Here is a 13,973-nt window from a genome sequence, read left to right as displayed (position 1 = left end):
GTAAAAAATTCTTCAAAATACAAATATGAACACATTTGACTGCAGGAGAACTGCCTCTTTTAGGGTGACATGCACTAGCTTTTAAAGGTAGGCAGGTAGTTGCACTGTGGGAGATGGACAGCTGCTGTGAGGACCAGATTTGTCAGTGACACAGATCAGTCACTGTTATGAATCACTTTTGAAAAATCAAAAATCCTAGATGGCTTAAACATTAAAAAAAAAAATGTTTTCTAGGTTCATTAAGGAGAAAGTCACAGGTCACCCTTCTTTGTGGCTAGACCCAAAACAGTTGTTTATACTATTTATATTGTTTATCTTAAAATTGTCTAGTAGAAGCAGTCTGGCATGATGTCCAATACCAGTCTGGGAAGTTCCAAGCAAATACCCTGTGTATGTGATTTTTGCATTCTACTTTAGATATTAATTTTCTAGTAATTTCTTAATCACTGTGGTTAACACAGGAGAGTGTAATTATTATTGGCAGCACAGATCACTTTAAACAAAATTACATCCCTACTTATTACCATATTACCGTAGTTACACTATTATTACAGAATAATCTTTACTTAATTACTAACCAAAAGCAATTATGCCAAATTATTTGAACATTTTAATTTAGTGAAAATATCTTACTTCCCTTTATGAACAACAAAATGTCATCATCACCACGTAATAGGATAACTTGCATATGTCAATGTGCTCTTGATGTAGTTCATAAAAATTCCTTAGGCCAGAATGTTCCTTCCTGTGTTCCTGCAAAACTAAATGACCAGAGTAAGGTTAATCTGAAAAAAAAATAAATAAATAAAATCTGATTCTCTTGGCTGGCTGTTAAATCTGCACTTTATGTCATACTATAGTGATGATTACAGCAATGCATAATACTTAGTATGTCCTTAGTATGAGCTTAGTATGTAGCTTTGGCTAAGTTTTTCTTGAAGCCAGGCTAAAGACTGCAAACATTCTCTGTAGTCCTGGAGATGCACAATGTTTTGAGGTGTTTAACATCTGGGCTTTTTGTACGGGATTTATCTCTAATTGCTGTACACTGCTATTTAACATGTGAAACAAATCCCAATTTCAGTTCTGTAGTGGTAAGGGTCATTTCATGAGTACCTATAACATTTTGCCTATAGAAAAGGAAAAAAGTTATTTTATGCTACATTATATTATTTCAGTTTATCTAATTTTTGAGGATGTCCTAAGAATAGAACAGGATATGGTCGCGCAGCTGTAGTCAATATACAATAGTTACAAATATACAAATAGAGCTTGTTCAAAAATTTCTAAATGTTGAACAGGAAGTAGATAAGAAAAAACTGTTTTAACTTTGGGATTAAGGGAAAAGTTTAGAGAAAGCTAGGAAATGAGTTACAAAAATAACTGTATGTAAAGAAAGGCTTAAAAAGCAATTGTGGGTTCCATATGCAGGTTCACAAGCTGCACACTTGCAGGTGTTCAGGCTTGCCACGTTGCATAACTTTACAATATTTATTCCCAGGGAAAAAGATGGAGTGGATTCAGGAGAACAATCCAGTAAAGCCAAAAAAGAGATCTAGGAGATAAAATGTCTTCTTCAATGGAAATGAAAAAGACATTTAAGCACATCTAGCTCAGAAGTGGGGAAATTTCTAAAGTATAAATGCAACTGTTTTGTAGTTCATGATAGAAGTAAGGAACTGTTACAGGTTATTTCATCTGAGCTACAAGCTCTAAACCAATAGCGAATAGAATCAAGATTGCTGTCAAACATATTTTGAGGCTGTGATCCTATGGTTTTTAATCCCTCCTGAGTACTCAGCAAGTCAGGGAAATGACAGGTAATACAGCTGAACTGTTCATACACAGTTGATTCATACTTGGCAGATGGGTCCCCAGAACAGCAGTCCTACTGCATCTAAGGAAATTGTCTTCAATTACATGTTTTTCCTTGGTGTGGTCAGGATATATGAGATGTGTTGCATGTGCCTGCATAGACTTCAGTTGTGCAATTCAGTTATTTTAACCTGCGTTGCCAGCAATTTGTGAATCTGAAGTAGGTAGTACTTGGTAGATCTCCCACCAAAGTCAATGAGACTGGCAGTTCTTCATGAGGAAGGGAGGATCATTCACTTCTTAGGGTTTTTGTTGTTGTTGTTGTTTTGTTTGGTGGGTTGTTTTTTTTTTTTTTTTGGGGGTGGGTGGGGGGTGGTTACGTCAAAAAAAGCAGCATTTCTAATCTGCAATAATTGCTGTGAAGTATTTAAACATTCTTTCACTGCAGCTGTCTAATTGACAGGCAGTCTGAATATAGAATGATTGACATTCTTTAAGGTAAACATGCAGACTTAGGCAAAAGCAAGCACTGCTTTGAGATAGTGATATAACATCCAGCACTGATGCTGTATTGCATGCTATCATTTACAGGCTTACAAGTAATTTGACTGAAAACAAGGACTTCTCTAAATAAGAATATGTAAGATATCCTTGTAGGCAGTTATGGCTTCTCTGAAAGATGTCTTTCTAGACTTTTGTGTGCCAATATTAATGGGGGCAAAGAGACGGAATAAATAAAGAAAGTGGATAGGGCAAACTGGTCAGAGAGAAACAAGACAGAGGACACTAGTTTTGAGAGATGTTTCATCCAAATTTTAGTTATGGAAAATAATTCTTAAAATAATTACATGGTTTTCCAAAGAGAAGCTACGTTTCTGCTACTTTATTTTTGCTTTTAGCTTTCATTACATTGTTAGTTATTTATTTCAATAAAAGATTTCTGTCACCACCACCCTTAATTCAGCATACCACAAATCTATGTCGTGTCTGTCTACAATTTGATTTAGTGTTACTATCTTAGAATACTTGTGTTGAAAACAATGCTTCAGGAAAATCTGGCTGGAAATGTTGTCCACGTTCTGTGCCTAGTTTACTTTTGAAGGTGAGCATCATTTAAAGCCAGACTGCAAAGTTCATTTTGATCCTTAAGCATGGGGGTTTTATGCCAGTTAAAGCAAACAGAGAAAAAAAAATATTTCTACCTCTGCTGCCATGTAACCTAGTGAACAGATACGATGTTTCACTCCTCCAAAGCTGTATAAGGGCCATGCTGCTTTTTCCAAGAGTATCAGAAACACCTTTGGAGTGATCAGCTGTACTGATCATAGTATTTAGGGCCCTTCAGAATAACTGGGTTGTTAGATTTTGTGCTATGCTGCAGACCCCTTCTTGAAGGCACGGACCTAGTATCTCTTAAATGTCTCTATATGTTTTTCCAGTACACTTTGCTTGAACATCACACACACAAGGAAGGTCCTGAGATTAAATTAACTCTGTGGACATCAGAGGAAGAGAAAATACTTGATGGTTAAGTGTGAAAAGAAGTCTTTTAGCCTTAATCTGGTCATCTCACAGCTGCACTTAAGGCAATTATACATAATGTCTCAGTCTATTTCTAATTAAATCTATCATAACATGCTATTTATGCTTATTACTGCTGTGTCATCAGATTATTCATTGGTTTCTCCTCAAAGACACTTAGTTTTCCTTCTACAGTGTTTTCAGCCACTAAGAAGCTACCAGTGTATATAAACAGACAAAATTAATCATTTCCATGTAATTTTCCTTGCCATTGTTGGTGCATAATTTTGTCATTGTACTGGCCCACTTTATTCATTCTTTGCAATGTTAGGGCCTACAGCATTCAGCACCAAAAATAGCTCCTCATGAAGAGCCTCCTTTCCAACTTTCTTTATTCACTTCTGCTTTCAAGCCACTGTTTAAATATGTTTAACAGTCCTGATCCCCCAAATCAGTGCACTATTAAATTATTTCCATTCTGAGAATTACTCATGAGAAATCTTGTGAAACTGTTTTTGAAGCAGGATACTCTGCACTCTGAGAAAAAGCAGTGTTGCTGAATTCAGTCTTTAATTTTATTCACTTTAACTGTTTGCAATATTAATAAGCTAGTGATTTTTCAGACTGTAATATTTTTGTAAGGAACTTCTATCAATAGCTTTAAAAATGACTGAATAAATTGTAGCTACCTGGTTTAGCTTAGACCTTTTATTCTTAAATCTTTAATTACTTACAAAGGTGAAATGCTAAAGTCAGAACTGAGATTTGTAATTTGTTTCTTACAGGCTAGACATCCACACAATAGTCTTATCTTACCTAGTGGCAACAAAACTATGTTTTTAAACATGAATAATTGCCTGGGTAATAGCCAGGAAAGTCCTTTTTATATCTAAACAAGCATTGCACATAGGGGAATTGGAACAATAGCTGAATACTGATTATGCTGTTCCTGAATTTTCCCACAATTTTGATACCTGGAAATAAAAGCATAGTTCTTCTAGACTCACTAAGCTATAATAACATTAGTGTAACTTTTAAAACACTCAGTTTCCTTCCTTCACATAATTTAAAAACATTGTTCTAGGTAAATATTACCTGATTAAAATAGTAGCTCTACTTTAAAATGTATGTGTTTTATATTTCCTGTATATTTGGTATAAAATACTATTTTCTCACTGCTTTAACTGATATTACATAGGTATTATATTAAAGCGTACAAGAGTTTAAGGAAACACATTATTTGTAGTTTATGTGTTACATAGAACTACTTCTGGTGCCTAATAGAAAGTCAATGGAAATTTATTTAAAATATTACCCTGACATTCGGAACCTTATACAATTGAAAACAAGCTGTGGCCATGGATTTTCATGTATTCTGTTATTGACTTTCTCAAAATTAATGAACAAGCAATATACTTTAGAGCAATGATGAACATCCTGTTCATGATGCATGATTCATTCTTGCAAAGTAATACTTAATGTAAATTGCAAGCACACATGCTAATGACAGCCAAGGCCTAAAAATGCAAAAATTAATTGTATCTGAGTGATAGAGCAAAGGTAAACAGAACATTTTCAATACTATCATTTGCTTATGCCATTGAATTTTTAGGCCTAAGTAAATCTTCACAATTGGAAGGATACTCTATTGGATGAGGTAGGTACTGGATATGAGAAGGCTATCGTATTGTGTACTTGCTGTAACATACAGCCATAAAAATCAAGGCATTAGTATTTGTTAATTCCTTAGGAACACTCAAAAGCTTTTCCATAGGTCTTAGTTCTTTAAAGACAGAAAATTTTGGTGTCTGGAACATGTTTCAGCCTACCTTGTTCTGTATAAATTTGGTTACAGAATTGACACCACCAGATAGATATTTTTTTTAAAAAAAATTTTGCTCAGGTTCTCTGACCAGAACTCATTCCTTCTCTTTCCCAGCATTCTTTAATCTACCTTTTTCCTGGGACTAATCTCATTTATTTACAGAATAACTATTTGACTAACACCAGCCTTGTTTGCTGATGCTCTTACTGTTTCCTGAAACTAAAAAGCCCATATTAGGTAACTGCAGATTCTTAATTCCAAACCTCATAAGTATTATAGAAGATGCACCATCATTTTATAGGTGGTAAAGCCACTCACTCATTCCCCTACCCAGCTGGATGGGGGAGAGAATTGGAAGGGTAAAACTGAGAAAACTTGTGTGTTGAGATAATGACAGTTTAATAATTAAAAAAAAAAAAAGGCAGAAAAAAAAAAAAAAGGAAAAGAAACAAACGCATCAAAATGAAGTGATGCAACCTTCCTCTGCCCCGCACACTGCTCACCACCAATTGACTGATGCCTAGCCAGTCCCCAAGCAATGACAGCCCCAGCCAACATCCCTTCTCCCCCAAATTTTATTGCTCATCACGATGTCTCATGGTGTAGGTCACCTTGGGGTCACCTGTCCCAGCTGTGCCCTCTCCGACTTGTGCGCACCATCCTGCTCACTGACGGGACAGCATGTGAAACCGAAAAGGCCTTCATGCTGATGTGTAAGTGCTGCTCAAAAATAGCTTAAACACCCCTGTGTTATCAATCTGTCATCATCTTGGCATTTGCCCTTAAGATATTTGTATACACTGGTAAGATCCCCTCTCGGTCTTCTCCAGGTTAAACAGGCCCAGGTCTCTCAGCCTTTCCCCATAAGGGAGATGCTCCAGTCACCTAACCATCTTTGTAGCCCTGCACTGGACCCTCTCCAGTAATTCCCTGTCTCTCTTGAACTGGGGAGCCCAGCACTGAGCACAGCACTCCAGATGCAGCCTCACCAGGGCAGAGCAGAGGGGCAGGATCACCTCCCTCAACCTGATGGCCACGCTACTCCCAATGCCCCCCAGGATCCCATTGGCCTTCTGGGTCACAGGGACACACTGCTGGCTCATGGTCACCTTGTTGTCCACCAGCACTCCCAGGTCCTTCTCTGCAGAGCTGCCTTCCAGCAGGTCAGCCCTAGCCTGTGCTGGTGCGTGGGGCTGTTCCTCTCCAGGTGCAGGACCCTACACTTGCTTCTGTTGAACTTCATGAGGTTCCTCCCTGTCCAGCCCTCCAGCCTGCCCAGGTCCCGCTGAATGGCAGCGCAGCCTGCTGGTGTGTCAGCCACTCCTCCCAGTTCTGTACCACCAGCAACCGTGCTGAGGGTGCACTCTGGCCCTTCATCCAGGGCATTGATGGGTGAGTTGAAGAGAACTGGACCCAGCACTGACCCTGGGGACCACCGGTGCCTACAGGCCTCCAGCTGGGCTCTGCACCACTGATCACAACCCTCTGAGCTCTGCCATTCAGCCAGGTCTCAATCCACCTCACTGCCCGCTCATTTAGTGCACAGTGCCTGAGCTACCTATGAGGATGTTACAGGAGACAGTGTCAAGAGCCTTGCTGAGGTCAGGGTAGACAACACCCACTGCTCTTCCCTCATCTACCCAGCCAGTCATTCCGTTATAGAAGGCCATTAGCTTGGTAAGGCATGACTTCTGCTTGGTGAATCCATGTTAACTACTACTGATAACCTTTACCTCCACATGTTTTGAGATGACCTCCAGGATGAGGTGTTCCATCACCTTTCCAGGGATGGAGGTGAGGCTGACTGGCTTGTAGTTTCCTTCTTGCCTTTTTTGAAGATGGGAGTAACATTGGCTTTTCTCCAGTTCTCCGGCACCTCTCCTGTGCTCCATGACCTTTCAAAGATGATGGAGAGCAGCTTAGTAATAACATCTGCCAGCTCCCTCAGCACTCGGGAGTGTACCCAGTCAGGGCCCATGGACTTGAGGGTGTCAGGTTTGCTTCAGTGATCTCTAACTACATCCTCCTTGACCAAGGGAAAGTTTTCCTTTCTCCAGATTTCCTCTCTTGCCTCCAGGGTCTGGGAGACCTGAGGGCTGGCCTTGGCAGTGAAGACTGAAGCAATGGTGGCATTTAGTAACTCTGCCTTCTCTGCATCCTTCCTCACCAGGGCACCCACCTCGTTCAGCAGTGGGCCCATGTTTTCCCTCGTCTTCCTTTTGGTACTGATGTACTTGAAGAAACCCTTCCTTTTGTCCTTGACATGCATTGCAAGATTTAATTCCAATGGGATCTTAACCTTCTTTGTCACTTCCTTGCATGTTCTGACAACATTCCTAATATTCCTCCTAAGTGGCCTGTCTTCCACATCCTGTAAACTTCCTTCTTCGGTTTGAGTGTCGCCAGAAGCTCCTTGCTTATCCATGCAGGCCTCCTGCCCTCTTTGCTTGATTTATTAGTCATGGGGATGTACCTATCTTGAGTTTTGAGGAAGTGATGCTTGAATTGATGCTTGAATACTAACCAGCTCCCTTGGACCCCTCTACCTTCCAGAGTCCTATCCCATCGGATTCCTCTGAGTAGGTCCTTGAAGAAGCCAAATTTAGCTCAGCTCTCCTGATGTCCAAGGTTGCAATCCTGCTTGTTACCCTGCCTTTTCCATGCAGGATCCTGAACTCCACCATCTCATGGTCGCTGCAGCCAAGGCAGCCCCCAACCTTCACATCCCCAACCAGTCCTTCTTTCTTTGTTAGTACAAGGTCCCACAGCACACCTCACCTTGTTGGGTCCTCCACTATCTGCATCAAAAAAGTTATCATCAGTGCTCTGCAGGAGCCTCCTGGACTGTATGAGCCTATCTGTGTTGTATTTCTAGCAGATATCAGGGAGGCTGAAGTCCCCCATGAGAACCAGGGCCTGTGATCATGAGGCTCTCTCCAATTATCTGTAGAAGGCCTCATCGACTTCCTCTCACTCATCAGGTGGTCTGCATTAAACACTCACAACAATGTCCCCCATGTTGGTCTGTCCCTTAATCTTTACCCATAAGCTCTTTACTCATTCTTTATTTTCTTTGATTTCAATAAATGATCATTGGAACATACAGTGTGATTTTCTAACTATATAGGAAGAAATATAGGCAGATGGGTAGAAAAACTGAAATATGATGAATATCTATGTTCAGTATATTTCAAATAAAATAAAATAGTTATGTGGGAAAACACATTTTAACTGACCACTTTTTTCTCAACCCATTAAAGACTTAATACTTTTCTGAGTATTCAGAAATTGAGACAGAAATCCAATATTTATGCCACAGATGAAGGAAGGAAGGAAGAGGTTTTCAGATTTGTCTTTGTAACTTCACAGTATGGCTAATAGTTTCAGTCAGAAATAGATATTTTCACTTGCAAAAAGCTGATACAGATGCAAGTTTAGTTTCACAATAACTTTTTAATGGGAAAATTGTGATAAAAAAATACTTTTATATTCTAAATTAAAGAGCACTTTAAGATCAATATTATTAAGTGTGCTTTTTAGCTACAATTTCCCTTTAGGTTACCAGATAATGTCTTGGGTTTTTTAAAGGAGAAAAGAGTAAAGAGCCATTAGAAAGTAAAAGAAGCAGAGACAGGAGAGAAATTTCTATTTAATGGGCAGAGGAGACATTAGTCAATAAGTACTAACACATGCAAACCCACATACTTTATGCTTGAATTCCCTAACAAAGGCAAAGTAACTAAACATTATTGCAACAGTCCACTGCTTTGTTGTTGCTGCTGGGAGTTAAATAATAATGAAAACAAATGGGTTCCTTTTTCTGTAAAGAGCCTTGATAATCTCTCTCATGGTAGACACTTAAAAACATTCATTTTGAATTCTATAACCTGTGTTATACAATCTTCTCTCAAGCAAATGCCTGAGATCCTGCTCAATAGCATTAAAAACATCTGAAAGAGCTTTTCAGTTTAAATACCTTTTTTTTTTTTTTTACTTCCTGGGACATGAAATATTTGTGGCTTAAAAGCACAAAAGTTTATTTCGATCATTTTTTAAAGAGGAGCATCGTATTTTGGAGAATCTGGAAACTGCCCAAGGAGAGACTATATAATCAGTTTTGCAGTTTATCACTGTGGAATCGCTTTAGCTGAGTGTTTCACAAAGACTAAAGCTGGCAAATCCATTAGTGAATGAAGTGACTACAAACACGAAGTTAATACTGCAAGAATGACCAGTGATTAAAACATTAGGTTTGATGGAGCAACTTTGAGATACTTTGATTGCTATGCTAAATAAGCAAGCTCTGTGGCTTGTGTAACATAAGCAGGTTTGACAGTAAGTTTTGCAAAAGGCATAAATAACTGCACATATGTTTGTGACCACCACAAAAGTTGAAGTAATATTTCTTTGAAGTTGCAGTTGATTTCAGTAGAATAAATGGACTTATTAGACATCAATGTGATTAATAGTGACAAATTAAAATAAATCCGAAGTCCCCAAATGGTATATGTATTCATACGTGTTAATAATGCATTTTGCAAACCTATTCAAAGAACAGCCAAAGAGTATAAGATAGCATACAAAATGATGAAACGTATTCCTGACATAAATGTAGCAATATGGCTATCACTGAAACTTTATAATGAGGTTACAAAACAATAATACCTTGATTTTACAGGTGCTGAAACAGTTACATTTTGTCTCTTTTGTGTATGATGTAATCAGTTAGAATGATACTTCTGTAAAAAAAAGGTATTATTCTCTTTCCAAAGCCAGAACTAAAGATGCTATCAAAGGTAGATTTTATATTCTTTAAGGGAAAAAAATGAATCATCATATATAAGAATTCTGGAAAAGAATGTCTTAGCAGTGTAGGTTAGACATAAAATTTAACTTCTAACTCTGTTAGACTAATAATACAGATTTGCAAAGGTCCTTATTGTTCCTGTTCAGGGAATGTCCTCTCAGAGAATTGTTAATTCAGAAGATCAGTCAAAGACTAACAATAGGAAGTACTGCTCAGATTTCTGAATTCTGACAAGTGAAGTTTGGTGACTCACTGCTGGAGCCTCAGCTTGATAATTTTCTTTTCCTGTTCTATTTTGTGACACTGTTTCTACTCACAATTATGCTATAAAAAGGATTTTTATTTTTCCTCTAGAAATTTTCCTGCTAGTTTCAATGAAATTTGGAAGAGCTATCTTGGTTTATTTAATGAGATAATAATGTGTTATTAAATCACTGCAGATTAGATTGTTAGGTGGTGTGTTTATTTTTTACAAATAATGTATTTTCTTTTAAAATCATCTAAAGGTTTCACCACACCTACAATATCAAGAAAGGCTTTTTCACATGGTACATGAATGACCATAATTTTGATGATGTATGAATTTAAGTGTCTCTGCCTTTATGACGAATAACACTAGGCAACATTGCTGAAGTGATGGATAACACAAAGAGGCATTGCTCTGATGATGTATTCTAGTAAGGGGACAAACCTGATATAAAATACATAATAAGAACAAGTTGCTTGGGGTTTTCTGTCATCACAGCAATAATTGTCAACGCTGTATACTCTATTGATAACATTGGTCTGACAGTACATAACACAAAATGGAATCTCTTTACAGATGTGGCATGGATCATACTTATAAAATAAGGATGAAATGAGAAAAGTTAATCCCCATTTCTCATTTTTGTTTCATTTTTGAAAGCAAGTCTCTCTTGAGCAACAGAGCTGTAAAAATTGGATACCATTGGTTAATAACTCTGCTGCCTGTGTCTCCAAAATTAAGTACTGTCTGGAATTTGCAAATAAATCATGCTTAATGTAGCCATGAGAATGCCTCTGATACTGCTTGTCTAATTACAGAATATATGTCACTGTGACAATATGTAGAATAGGACAGGTTTTCTGTTGCCATCCATGACTGCACTAGCCAGTGAATTGAATTGTAGGCCAGGGGGCTACAGCCATAGAGCTGTGTGGTGGTGATGGCACTATGGATTTACAGCTTCAGCCATGGGACCTTCTTAGATTATAAGGATGCATTTGCTCTTTATATGAAATATTTTGAAAAATGTTTGCAATAATGTGTTTAAAGTTATTATACAAATCAAAATGTGAAACTCAGGATGGAGGTACTTAGATTACAGCATTGCTATGCATTTAACAGGCAGACTGAACTAAGATGTGAGCAGTCAGGAACATATTTACATAATGATATGGTGATAATGAAAAGGACAGATGTAAAGTCATAGTTCATGACTCAAGTGACAGTCGTGAAAATCAGCTTCTTGATGCAGTATTCATATGTGAATGTGAATGGCGAATTTAGTTGAGAATTATCCTATGAATCTTGGTCACTGGGACATCCACGTTATGGTAGATGGGGTGCTTTATCAATTTTTGTAATAGCTAATTCAGAACTATTAGATGGTGTAACAGGGAGGCTGCTGGTCATGAAGAAGTGTGACAGAAAAAAGTTGATTTTAATGACTTGCTATCACATTATACCTTACAGATTAAGCTTTTTTACAACCAAATGCACTAATATCCAGTTTTTAAATGAGACTAAGCAACATTTTCAGTCTATTCTGATGCTATGACCTCAAAATAAACACTAAATTGATTTTATATTAAGTAAAATAGACTTGTCTAAAAAATACATGAGTGTGTTTTTAATCTCTAAAGATTATCTTTCAGAGGACAAGTTAAGAAACCAACACATTATTTCTCTTATACACCCCAACAACAAGGTTGTCTCCACCCTCATTTGCTTCTAGCTCCCTTTGAGACAAATACATCTGATATTTCCTAATCAGGGGATTATTTCTGTGAGCACTAAATCAAAGACAGATCTTCCATTGACCTCACTAGATAAGATGATAAGGTCTTAGAAGACTTATGCACATACAGTGCTGTAAAAATGCCAAGAAAGATCTGTGATGAAGTGGTCAGTTATTTATGATGCACAGGGCTGATTGTAGTCTGTAGCTTCAGACCACAGATTAATAGTTTCATATGTTTATTATGTAATTCTAGATACAAAATCTAGAAACTCCCACAGAAATCTTCAGGTAATTTCAGTGAGATGATTTCAGTCAGAAGTGCTGAGAAAATAATGGAAATTTTGGAGAAAAATTAATGAATCCAGAAGCTGATGGGATTGGTTTGCATAGAAAAGTGAAGATTTTTCATTCTTGAGAAAATTAATGAATGAGAAGGGCTAAAATCTTTTTTAAGAACTAGAATAATAAAGAGGATAAAGAAGTATGACATACGAGATCTAAACTATAGCAATGTGTGGAATTGATGTAAAGCTTCTTAAGACCAACAGCCAGATGCTAAAATGTTACTGGCACTATCCCATGCCACAGCTATAGCTATGATTTACTACCAGAGAGGCACAGTTAATTTAAGAAAAAACAAACACCACAGGCTGGTTTACGTGCACAAATCTCTTTTCCATCATCACAGCCACTGATCAGTGCTGTTTAATAAACATAGTTGTTTAAAAAACTGAAGTGAACATCATAAGGTATCACTTTCCTTAGCAGGAGCTTCTTGTTTGATCTCTTGTATTCTGGGACTTGTTGCAGTGAAAAAAAAAATAAGGTAGAAATCACTCCTAGAGCACATTACTGCAGTAAAGAAGATAGAGATGAGAATGAGGACTTTATATATATTGCCAGATGTAACGGTCCACATATCAGGCCATGAGATTACAAAACGGTTTCTGTTGCTGGGACAAGTTATAGCTCTTGAAACTGAATGGGCAACATGGGTGATCTAAAGGATTCTTTTAAGATCATCTAAAGGATGATCTAAGATACTACCTTTCAGACTGAATTACAAAGATTTTAGAAAGTTGTTCTTCTGCCTTGAATCATTCAAAATTAATTGAAGCAGAGACCTGCAAACCTCTCTGACATGAAATGATGTTACCAAAATGATTCTGAAATCCTGGAATACTTACTACTCGGTCTGAGATTCATTACATCATAAACATTTGCAATTATGTCTGCTCAGCATTTATATGCCCAAGTAACACAGGACTGGGTACATTAGCTTTGTAATGTGACCAAGATAAAAGTAAAAACTGGTCAAATTGGTTAAAAATACTTTTTAAAGTGTTCTTAAATTTTTCCTGCATCCAAATTATTTATAGGTGCATTTCATACAATCTACAAGCTAAAATAAATTACCTGAACCAAACTTTTCTTAAAAAAACCCAAACAAACCAAATGTTTTTTTCTCATTAAGTGTTTAGCTTGTAATGTCACTTTTTTTGCTTGCATTTTTGCCTATATTAGGCATTTAAACATTTAAAAAATTACATTTATCTATATAGAAAGTATTTCAGTGATTACACTGCAGCCTATTAATTTCTGTTAAATGATTTAAGAATGCAATTTCTTTAAGTAGATTTTTTTTAAATGGCATATTGACTTGACAGAAAGTCTGCTATGGCTCAGCTACTATGGCTTATCAGGAAAAGATGAACTACCAGATTTTAAGCAATCATAGGATTTTGGGTGCTTTTCTTAGGGTGGTATTTATGAACTTAATTAAAAATAAGAAAAGCAAAATTTGACAGATCTTCTGCAAGGGATATTTATGCTGTAGGTAATTTTTATTTTTTATTTAAGTTCATTTAAATTTTTGTACATATTTTGTTACAAATGTCTTAGATTTGAATTCTTATATTTGCTACTGTAAATATTTTTTTTTAAATAGCCAAGTGTAGCTACTGAGTCTGTCTGTAACAGCTTGAAAAATTAAACTCTTCTTTATTCCAGTGGTTTGAAA

This window comes from Falco punctatus, assembly GCF_963210335.1.
Source record: "Falco punctatus genome assembly, chromosome: 3".
Lineage (NCBI taxonomy): Eukaryota > Metazoa > Chordata > Aves > Falconiformes > Falconidae > Falco > Falco punctatus.
Note: the sequence above shows the minus strand (reverse complement) of the source record.